At 45.4% G+C, this 12,088-nt stretch overlaps 1 pseudogene; it reads right to left on the bottom strand.

The window, feature by feature from the left end:
* Positions 1-554: 554 nt before the first annotated feature.
* Positions 555-1,032, bottom strand: LOC108540969 (centrosomal protein of 19 kDa pseudogene; annotated as a pseudogene).
* Positions 1,033-12,088: the final 11,056 nt, after the last annotated feature.

Genomic DNA, 12,088 nt, shown 5'->3' with positions numbered 1-12,088 from the left:
TCCAATTAGATGATAGGCTACTTAAAGGCGGGTGCAGTGGCTCGTGCCTTTAATTCTAGCACTTTGGGAGGCCAAGGTGGACAGATAGCTTGAGTCCAGAAGTTTGAGACAAGCCTTGGTAACAAGGCAAAACCCCATCTCTACAAAAACAAACAAACAACAACAACAACAACAAAATTAGCCGGGTGTGGTGGTGCACGCCTGTAGTCCCAGCTACTTAGGGGGCTGAGGTGGGAGGATTGCTTGGGCCCAGGAAGTGGGGGCTGCAGTGAGCTGAGGTCTCGCCACTGCATTCTAACCTGGGCAACAGAGAAAAACCCTGTCTCAAAAAAGTAAAAAAAAATTAATTACATTTTTTCCCATTTTCCTCCTGCACCTACATAGTAGATGCTCTAAATGTCCTGGTTTTGAAAAGCAACATAGTCAATCCCCTTATGACTCAACATATACATTTTAGTGTTCTCTAAAGATTTTTCTAGAACCAATGTATGTTATTTATATAAACATGAATATTCTGCTAGCCCAATAAATCTTTGGGTATTTCGTATCAGAACTCATGAGCTGACTGTGTCCCAGCCACAGGACTGCAGATGTTCATCCTGTGGGATTTTGACTTCAATGTCATAAACAAAATTTGGATCATTCTTCTTCTGATTTTCTCAAAAGTTCATCCATGATGCTCTTCCTTTTGGCAAGCTCCTTGTTATCCAGTAAGTTCAGGTCTTTTTCAGGATCAATGGTTGTTTCCGGTAGAATTTGTCCCATTGTTTCTGCCAAACTCTGCCCCTACAAGTAACCTCGTAAAAAACTGGAAAGCTTCTCTAGATGCCTCAGGAATCCTTGTTATGGGTAACTCTCGTGTCGTGGGTTATTCTTTAACTGTTCAGCCACTTGGATGCAACCTGAAAGCTTTGAAAACTTTTGAACTGGCAGAATGTGTGAGCGAATTCTCCCCTTGATCTCATTCTCGTAGATGAAGACACTAGCTGGAGGCTAGAATCAGATCCCACATTTCCTGGCAGTGCACCTCATTCCCACACACACTTCAGAGGATATCAGAGGAAATCTGATGAAAATGCATAAGTTGCATAATGACTTCCTGCCTTGGAAAACTACAGAAAGGGCATCTTCTTCTGCAGGCCAACATCTATACTGCCAGGAAGAGGTTGCTCCCACCCAACAGCAATGCAAAGAGGAGCACCTAAGTCAACTTTGAGGCTGGGCAGAGCCTGGTACTGCAGGAAGAGGCAATGGCCACAGTCCTACTGATGTGGCCGGGTGAACTCCCTGGAAGTAGAGGTGGGGCCGGCACAGGGCACCATATGCTGGCTTCCATGATGGCATCTGGGGGTTCAGAGTCCTGAAGGGCACTGGTTGAGCTGTTTCCACAGCAACACCCAGGGCTCACCAAAATTCACCCATTCTAAGCATACAGCTCAATGAGTTTTGTGACAGTATACAGTATACAGTCTACAGTCATGCAACCACCACTTTCTATATTCAAGAAATAGAACGTGTCCATTATTGGGAAAAGCCCCTTGTGCCTCTAAGCGGTCCTCCCTTTCCCTCCGCCCCCAGGCAGCCACTGCTCTGCTTTCTGTCTCTATAGCTTTGCCTCCCCTGGAGAAGTGAAATCACACAATTAGACACTCTTTCACTTAGCAAAGTGCTGCTGTGTGTCAGAAGTGTGTTTCTTTTCACCTTTGGGTAATATTCCATTACATGGTTATACCATCATTTGTTTTTCTGCTCCTCAGTTGATAGACATTTGTGTGGTTTCCCATCTCCGGCTATCCTGAAGGAAGCTGCTACAAACATTTTGCATACGATTCCCTGTGTGTTCATTTCCTTTCATTTCTCTTGGATAAATACCTAGGAATAGGCTTGCTGGGTCATGTGTCAGTGCATGTTAAACTTTATAAGCAAATGCAGAACTGTAAAAGTTACATAGAGGACGCATGGCTATGCATATTTGAATCAAATCAATTACAAATTTGGTCACTTCCTCAGTTGCAGTTGCCACAGGTCAGGTGCTACTCACTAGCCACATGCAAATATATGTGGGAGAGCACAGCATGGAATATTTCCATCATCCTGGAAACTTCCATTAGACAGCACTGGTACACAATTTAATACACTGGGTTTCAGAACAGAAACACTTGTATTGATTTGGGCAAAGGATATTTCAAAAAGCCATGGATAGCCTTTCTCACTATTGTTTATATGAACAATAAGACCCTTGCCAAGTCTAGTTAAAAGAGGAAGCATCCCATCTTGTGTTAGCTCTGTGGAAAAAAGTATTAGGAGCAGTCCAAGGACCAAAGCATCTGACAGCCTGAAGAAGTGATTCTTCATCCCGTCACAGCTGGCTGTCCATGTGGGGAAACCACCCACAGAGACCCAATTTCCTCCAGACCTTGGCAAATTCCTGTCGACAGCTCCAAGACCCAAAGACTCCATAGAATGGAGAAGGGGCTCTGCTCATGGCTGGGAAAATGCCAGGGGCCCCATGACAGGTGACATAATGAAATGATTGGAATCATTATCTCAGAAATAAGCTTTCTCCATTGCTTCTCAGACGGTGTCTTCATTCATCACTGATAAGAAAGGACACGGAGCCCACCTAGGAGAGTGCAAGTCGCCCATCCACCTTCACACTTTCAAGGCTTCCAGTTCAACATCCTTGACTCTCTTTATGGATGAAGACCTTAGGATTTGGCAAACAGAATTTTTTTTCTGACCATGGTGCAGATGGGCTTGTTTTACCTTGGCTTTTTCACATGCAGTTCCAATTTCCTGGCAGCTGGGCTATTGGTGAGGAATCAAGACCCAGGACAATCAGGAGCATTGACTGTGGGCACGGCTCAGTTTCTTGTGTGTGGTCTCGCTCAAGAAGGGAAGGCACATCACTACAGAAGGGTTTTTTGTTACCTCTGGGGCAATGTTGTGTTTTGTGAAAGAAAGTATTTTAACCACACATTTGAACAAAGCTGGCAAAACAATAGTTCCTCTTGTGGTCTTAGCCATTAATCTTCTTTTATGTAAGGAGAAAATCAGATGCCTTAATGATGTCATCATTTGGCCTGGAAAAGAACCAATGGACTTAAAGGACCCCATTGTTTCCCTGACACAGTGGTGGAAGAGAAAGAGGCATTTGCTTTTACTGTTCCAGAGAGAAGAGGGCACATCTGCAGCCCACCACCCATAAACACACTGGAATCTCAACACTGGGAGGATTCGCCAGGAGGGCTTTGTGGACATAGTCCTCATTTCCACAGAGGCTCCCTCATCTGTCATCTGCTTTCTTTTCACCCCCCAAATAAAAAGAGCTCAAATTTGTTTATGGTAAGTCTAGTGGAAACTCCCTTCCCACAACCCTTCCCTCTGTGGTTCCTTTCTCTCTTTACCTTTGGTGGAAAAGTGATTTAGGGCAATAAAGCAATAAAGCCATCTTCTGAGAGGTGTCAGTCAGCCAGGGAAAATGTGGGTGTGTTGTAGATACTTTGCAGGAAGAAGCTGAATGGTGTGACAAGCCCATTTTGCGGGAGGAATGTAAGGGTTAAGTGCCGCCCTTCCAGGGCAATTCTGCAAAATTAAAATCTCCATGGACTTTCTGAGCAAGGGTTCCTTGGGTAAGGGGTGAGAAAGAGAAAATAGATGTGGCAGAAAGAGAAGATAGATGTGGCAGAAAGAGAAGATAGATGTGGCAGAAAAAGAGAGGGACACCAAATCAGGTAGACAGGAGACTCCCAGGCACCCATCCAGATTTAACTCTGCGTGCACCAAAATCTGCCTTGGTGGCAAAATGGCAGCTCACAAATGGCCCCATAGTGTGACTATTTATGTTCTATCTCTATGTGCCCTTGCAGAGACGATGTGACCAGCAGGGTTACGTAATTGACTTTCAGTAGATTGATTGCAAAAGTGATCCCAATGTTTCATCCTTTCCTCCACTCATGCCTTTTGCAATGTGACTTTGCACTCTTTCCTTCAAGAGTTGGAGTTCATTTCTGCATTCCTTGAATGGAACTGGTCTTTAGGCTTGCTTTAGCCAACAGAGTGGAGTGGAAGCGACTGAGTTCGAAGCCTAGACCTCAAGATGTTTTGTACAATTCTGCTCTCTCACTTGGACCCTTGCCTCCACCATGAAAACAAGCCCAGGCTAAGTGGTTGGAGGGAGAAAGACTAAATGTAAGTATGGAACAGAGAGAGCTGAATCTTCCTAGCTGAGACCAGGCTAGACCAGCTGTCATCCAGCCAGCTTACAGATGTACCAACAAGTCTAGTGGAACTTGCCCAGGCAAACTCTAGGCTTGTAAGAAATCATGCATGATTGTTTCTTTAAGCCGCTAACTTTTGGGGAGGTTTGTTACACAGCAGCAACTAACTGATAACTCTATATAAGAGATATTGAGGGAAAAGAGATTATGGATGAGATAAAATCATAATAAAAGCCAAACTACAACAGCACTGGCTTGTGCTAAGCTGTGGATACCATGAAGCAGAGCCCTGGGGTGTGTCCTCCCAGGCTTGGGAACCAGCAGTTAGTGAGCTTGACTATGGCCCCCACCAGGATGAAAGAGGAGAGGGCTTTGGCCTTGCAATCTGATGGGAGCAGCAGGGAGGTCTAACTGCAAGGCACTCAAGCCTCTCCATCCAGCTTGGAAAAGAGCACTTTATTTAGATCCTTGACTCAATCAACTCCCATCTCTAAAGCCAGCACTCAGACTGCTGTGAAAGTGAGCAGTCTCCAGGTTCCCTTCAATCTGCAAACTGGATCATCATCAGCACTGGGCAATTTAAAGTTTACTGTAAGACTAACAACCATTTATTGAAACAGATGCAGACTATTAAACCACACCAATTAGAGAAAAGAGCTGTTAACATTTTGGTGAGCATCCTTCACACATCTCACGGTGTACAAACACACACATAGAGTTTTAATAAATGCAATCCTGAGATTCAAATTTATGCTTATTTTCCTAAAATTGAAAAATTGGGTGGGACTGGTGGCTCATGCCTGTAATCCCAGCAATTCCAGAGGCTGAGGTGAAAGGATCACTTTAGCCCAGGAGTTGGAGACCAGACTGGGCAACACAGCAAGACCTCGTCTCTACAAATAACTTAACAAGTTAGCCAGGACCTCATCGCTATAGATAATTTTTAAAATTAGCTAGGAATGGTGGTAGGCGCCTGTAGTCCCGGGTACTCAGGAGGCTGAGATGGGAGGATTGCTTGAGCCCAGGAGATTGAGGCTGCAGTGAGCCGTGATTGGGCCACTGCACTCCAGCCTAGTGACAGAGGGAGACCCCATCTCAAAAATAATACGAATAAAAATAAATAAAATAAAGTTGCAAAATATCCCGTGCTTAATGTAGACAATTCAACCAACAAGAAACATCTAAAGTTAAATATGAACGTTCTCCTCCTCTCTGTTAACTGTGAATTTCTTTCAGTGTATTCATTAAAACATTGTTTCCTTTGTAATTTTGTTGTATGTTCTGTGTTCTAAAACACTCACTTGATTTTCAGCTGCATCTATTTAACTACCAGTTAGTCCACCAAGTTCTTGTTTAGATTCTTATTATTGTTTTATCGTTTTTAATTTCAAAAACCTGTTGACTATCTTCTCGTTGATCATTTTCACAGCTATCTGTTCTTCTTTCATGAATGCAGTATTGATTCTTAAAATGTTCTACAGATATTAATTAGGCTTACAAAATGTCTTTTCTTTCTTGTGTGAACCACGTTTCCTTGAAAACCATTTGCTATGCTTGCTGCTTTAAGCCAGTTGATTTTCCTCAAACGTCTCATGATTCCTGTTGTGGGCTTTTATCTGTCAATGCAGATCTCAATTTAATCAGTATTGGTAACTGTTGTGAGCATCTTTTGAAAATATGAAAGCCACTGCTTTGATTCTCTAGTTAGGTAGATCCCTGGCCTGCAAGCCTTGGCTGTGTGTTTGAGGGTGGGCTTACCCACGGCTGCAAGGAAAAGGTGAATATTTGCCAGTAGAGACTTCTCTTTGGTTTGTATGGATAGAGAAGTAGCTGCTGGACTGGAGATTCTCTTTTGTGAAGGAAGAAAGGTAGAAGGTATCTTCGAAGCAGAGTAGGTTAATATGTTTGGGGATCGCTTGCAGGGTGTGTTAACAGGCCATTGGCTGGGAACCACCTGCTCAGTTTCTGATTCAGGGAGTCTGGGGTAGGTCCTCAGAATGTGTCTCTCTTGTTTTTTTTTTTATTTTATTTTTAATGTGCACAATGTGGCAGGTTTGCTTACACTACGTATACATGTGCCATGTTGCGGTGCTGCCCACCCATTAACTCGACATTTAAATTATTAGGTATATCTCCTAATGCTATCCCTCCCCCTCCCCATCCCCACAACAGGCCCCTGGTGCTGGTGATGTTCCCTCTTCTGTGTCCAAGTGTTCTCATTGCTTCAATTCCCACCATGGGGGAGTGGAGAACATGCGGGTGTTTGGTTTTTTGTCTTGCGATAGTTTGGCTTTTTTTTCATTTTTTTTTTTTTGCAACAGAGCTTTCTCTCTTGCTTTGCCCAGGGCCTGCCCAGGCTGGAGTGCAATGGCATGATCTTGGCTCACCACAACCTCTGCCTCCTGGGTTCAAGCAATTCTCCTGCCCCAGCCTCCCAAGTAGCTGGGATTACAGGCGCGTGCCACCATGCCCGGCTAATTTTGTATTTTTAGTAGAGACCGGGTTTCTCCATGTTGGTCAGGCTGGTCTCGAACTCCCAACCTCAGGTGATCCACCCTCCTCAGCCTCCAAAAGTGCTGGAATTACAGGCGTGAGCCACCACGCCCAGCCTGTCTTTCTAACACACTTACAGTAGGTGCTGATGCTGCCGGTCCCAGAATGACAATCTGAGAAACACTGATTAGGGGACTGCACTGCTGTGCTAAAAACTTTTTGCTTTTTACCCCTCCGTGCTGAGGTGGTGGCAGGAAGCTGCCCAGGGACAGGGCCAGTTTCCTGCATGGCCTTGATGCTCTCATGCAGCCCACAGACCTGCAGCACAGTCCTAGACCCTTCTAGAATCTGGCTGCCGACTCGCAGCTCCAGCCTGCTCCCTGCATTTGAGTTTGAGACGTTTCTGAGATTGCATAGGAAAAAAGGAAAAAGTGGTCCACTCACTTTTCCTGCAGCCTCTGATGGCTGTGATATGTTTCAGCTCTGAGTAAATGTCATCGCTGCTATCCTTTCTGCTTTGCATCATTCATAGATTTTCTCGAGTTACTGGTTACCCTCTCTTCTGGCACTGCGATGAGCTCCTTCTCCTTTTTACCTTTTCATACGATAATTTCTAAACACACAAAAAGCAGAGAAAATAATATAATAAACTCCTGTGTACCCACCACTACATTTTAAAGGCTTTTGGTTTTTAAATATTTCTTCTGTCATTTAAATAAGATTTGGAGAGGGAGGCCAGTAAACCAAGAGTTCAGTCTGCCATCTGGACCTGGTATCACCCACCCCTTATCATTTTAAAATATTACCATCCAAACTTATTTATACGTTTCCATTCTCAAAATACCCATCAACCCAGTTATTCGAGCTATGCTGTTTTTTCTAGAAAGCACTGCCCATGTCACACATGCAATTGCATTTCATGAATAGCCACAGATAAGCCCAACATCTATAGCAATGGAGACCACATAGATGTGACTAAACAGAGTCTCCACTGTGGACCCCGTGAGGCTTTAAGCCTTGAAGACACACGTGAGCCTCATCATGGATATTAGTACCTGTATTGTGGGAGGATAATTTTTTTGTTTGTTTTGTTTGTTTGTTTTTTATAGATTCAACTTCTTCTTGTGTTTAGTCCATGCCTCCAGTTCTACTTTTCTCCTAGCTGCATATCCTTCCACCTGTCTCCAGATGGCAAGCCTCTGCTATACTTGGATAAACTTTCAGGTTATATTTGGATAAACTTTTAGGCATAAGATGGAGATCAATGACGCTGACTTTCTTGAGAGTTAATGATACAGTTTGGCTGTGTCCCCACCCGAATCTCATCTTGAATTGTAGCTCCCATAATTCCACATGTCATGGGATGGACCTGGTGGGAGGTAATTGAATCATGGGAATGGGTTTCTCCTGTGCTGTTCTCGTGATAGTGAATAAGTCTCATGAGATCTGATGGTTTTATAAAGGGAGTTTCCCTGCACATGTCCTCTTGTCTGCCACATAAGACGTGACTTTGCTCCTCCTTTGCCTTCCACCGTGACTGTGAAGCCTCCCAGCCATGTGGAACTGTGAGCCTATTAAACCTCTTTTCCTTATAAATTACTCAGTCTCAGGTATGTCTCCATTAGCAGCATGAAAACAGACTAATAGAATTAGTGTTCTTCTATATATATGAGAAACATAGAGCTGGCAATAAAAATAGGAATTCAGAACAAAGGTTTCCCTACCTACTACTGCGTGCTGTTGGGCACAGTACTCACCCTCCCTAATTTTGATTTCTCTCATCTGTTTTTTGTTTTTTGTTTCGTTTTGTTTTGTTTTTTGAGATGGAGTTTTGCTCTTATTGCCCAGGCTAGAGTGCAGTGGTGCAATCTCGGCTCACTGCGACCTCTGCCTTCCAGTTTCAAGGGGTTCTCCTGACTCAGCCTCCCAAGTCACTGGGATTACAGGCACCCGCCACCACGCCCAGCTAATTTTTTTGTATTTTTAGTAGAGACCAGGTTTCGCCATGTTGGTCAGGCTGGTCTCAAACTGCTTACCTCATGATCCACCTGCCTCAGCCTCCCAAAGTGCTGGGATTACAGGCATGAGCCACTGGGCCCGGCCCACTCTCATCTGTTAAAGAGAAAGTGTCCACTACATGGAATTATTGGGAGGATCATATATGATGATGTCATAAAATCTCGTGGGGTTTGACCTGGCACACAGTGGGAGCTCAACTCCCGTTAGCCTGGGCTTCCCACTGTGCAGTCACTGCTTTTCTATGCTGGGTGAGGCGGTGGAGCCCAGGTAGGAATTGGAATTGTTAGGAAATTCTTCGTGATGCAGTTGACCAAGGAAAAGGAAGCCTTTGAAAGGTGTTTTTTCTGCATATACTGGTCAGGGTTCTTTCAATTATAAATAACCGAGACCCAACTCATACTGGCTGAAGCCAACAAAAAGAACAGTGGCTCTGGTGCCTGAACTATCCAGAGGGACAGCTGGGGCCTGGGCTTCCTGGGTGTCAGCCCAGATCTCTTTCTCTCTCCATTTCTCAGGGCTGCTCTTCCTCCATTTGCAAGTAGGAGCTCACACGGTGTTGGGTTTATTTTTGGGCACAATCGATCTCACTGTCTGTGCTCCCTGAGGATCCCAGGTTTCCATCAGAATCACAGCCAACAATTCCCGTGGAAACTCGGCTGCTTTTCCTAGTAGTTCCAGCAACACCCTGGAGTTGGATGGCATCCCCCAGGCTTGGGCCATGTGCCTGTCTGTGGCAAGAAGAATGCATGCACTTATGGGTCAGGCCTGAGGCACACACCCCCATCCTAGAACTGACCAGCTCAAACCATAGAGACTGAGAGTGAGGGAGGGGGGCTTCCCAAATGAAAACCAACATGCTCCAAGTCAGCAAAAAAAGGAATGGACATAAGGTAGGCAAAACCAGCAGATAAATGCCACGCTAAAGAAGTGTGTTTTCCTTTGCATGGATATACCTGGCCCTAATCAAGGGTCATTTCGGTGGTAACCATTTCTTACCAGTCAAATATCGGTGTGAGTGTATCTGCGAGGGGAGCTGCCAGGTCAAAGTACTTCTGCATTTTAGATTAGACACATATTGCCAAATTACTCCCAACTCCTGCTCTTTTGAGTCTTAGCACTTTTGGTCTCTCCCTTCCTGACTGTGTTCTGTGATCACCTTGCCAGCTCTAGTGGGGATTGCTCCAAAAGAGTGCCTACTGGTACCTCCACCTCAATTCTGTTCCAGGGCTCTGCTCTCCCCTGTTCCTTAAAGGTCAGAATTTGAAGCAGATTCCTATTGAGCTCAAAGCCCTGTCCCACTTCATGCCGAAGGATTGCTTCTCCCACTGCTTTCTGCTCCATCTGATGGATCACATTAGCAGCTAACAGTGGTCCTCAGCCTGTGGGCTGGTCTCCAGACCCCGGGGCCGCGCCTGGAAAGCCTTCCCTGGGTGCAGATGGTCAGGGCACACCTGCTCCTGCTGTGGCTCACACATCCCCTCCTTGGTTCCTGTTCCCACTATCCTAGGTCCACACTGCCTGGTGGAGTGTCTGCCAGGCTGTGTATAGAGGGCTGGGAATTCGAAGGAGAAAGAACCTTCTGTGATGGCTACTCCCTGGGAGGCCATCAGCTGTCTCTGTGCCTCTCCTCTCCCTGTGGCCATGAAGGACAGAGGTAGCCCAGAGGCAACTCAATGTGCATGTGTGATCCAAGAAATGAGAGGGCACCCAGTGCCAGCCAGCCATTTCAAAGGGCTTCCCCAGCCAGTGACGGGAGTGGGGCATATGTGTGAGTGAGTGTGTGTGTGTGTGTGTGTGGTGTGTGGTGTGTGTGTCTTTTCTCATGCATAAATTTCTCCTGTTTTTGTCTTTTACATCTTCCCTTCACTCCTCCCCACCTCACTCTCCCGGGCTGCCGGGATCATATCATTTGGTCCATGCGCTCTTTCCTCTCTGTGCTATAAAAAGTGTGCGTGTGCAGTCAAAAGCAGTGGTTTTCTGATACATGTTAACCAACCAACTTCTTGGAGAGAAAAAAAAGCTCTGATCAGCACTTGCCTATTTCTGTGGCCAGTTTCAAGCTACGAACATGACATCACTCAACGCGACGCTGGGAAGAAGTGCACACCAGTCGCCGGGGATTAGGATTTCCACCACACAGATGCACAGATGGAAATAGTCTCATGGCCATTGACAATGTAAAATAAGCAAGAAGTGATGTGTTTTGGGTCTTATTACTTTGTTTTTAATATAATTTTACTTCCAAGTTTGTATACTTTCATTTTTAATATTGGTTGTGTTTAACAATTGCTTTGCAAAATTCCCACAAAAGTCACATTTGCACCTGTGAGCTGGTAAAGCCAGTACACCACTGAATGGCTCCTGGAGGGAAGCAAAGGCCTGAGATTCATGAATTTTCTGACGAGTTTGTGCTCAACGCTCCTCTTTTTCCTGTACAGCCCTTTGGGGGTGAGTGACGAGGCCTTGGCTGTGACATCCCACACCCCTATCTCAGCTCTGCACCGTTCCCAGGAGGTGTCCTGATTGTGGGTTATGGAGCCTTCTGGAGTGCTCTAAAATTAATGCCTCTGAGAATTGTTTTGAGTTTTTCCCCCAGAGCAAAACTGGGCCTTGATTCTAACATACAGATCTCTGCATGTTGTCATTACATCTCTGGGGTGTCTGGGTCAAGAGCTATCTGTGTGCCCTTTTACAAAAGAAAGAGAGAGCTGGCCTCTCTGGCTGCTGGGAATAGACTTACCTGAGGCCAGCATAGAAGCTCCTCAGCAGGGAGTAATTGGTGAAAAGATTCCAAATGAGTCTCTGGAAGGTCTTACTGTCTTACATAAACTCGCTATTTTCAACTTTCAATTAAAGAGCTAGAAGACCTCTTTCCACTGATTAGAGAAAACCTAGTTTTGGGGTTAAATCCAGTCAACCAATTTAAGTCTCCAAATTGGTTCAATTTGTAAATTTCTCAACAGTGGCCAAAATGAAAGTCAACAGTTGTGTGTGTAACACAACCCTCTCCATCCCTGTGGGGAGGCCTGCCGGTGTCAGGTGGTGAGAACTGACTTCCCCACAGTCCCACCTCTGTCCCTTGCTTCAGGACGTGGGCCGCCTGCTGCTCCTCATCCCTGCCTGTTCCATGCCTTCCCCTCTGATGCTTTTCAACACAGCACTCCAAGGAGCAGCTATCTACCAGGGGACACACAAGGGAGGAAACAAATGTGTTACCCCACCAACACTAACACACACACACACACACAACCACACAAATTCAGAGTCTGTGTTTTAGGAAACCTTTTAGCCACCCCATTTCTTGCCTTTCTGCCACCTGTTCGTATGGATCCTGCACTGGCTGACTTAGCCAGCAG

Source organism: Rhinopithecus bieti, unplaced genomic scaffold (genome assembly GCF_001698545.2).
Source record: "Rhinopithecus bieti isolate Rb0 unplaced genomic scaffold, ASM169854v2 scaffold_19482, whole genome shotgun sequence".
In the NCBI taxonomy this organism is placed as follows: domain Eukaryota; kingdom Metazoa; phylum Chordata; class Mammalia; order Primates; family Cercopithecidae; genus Rhinopithecus; species Rhinopithecus bieti.
This window is presented reverse-complemented; position numbering and strand designations above follow the sequence as displayed.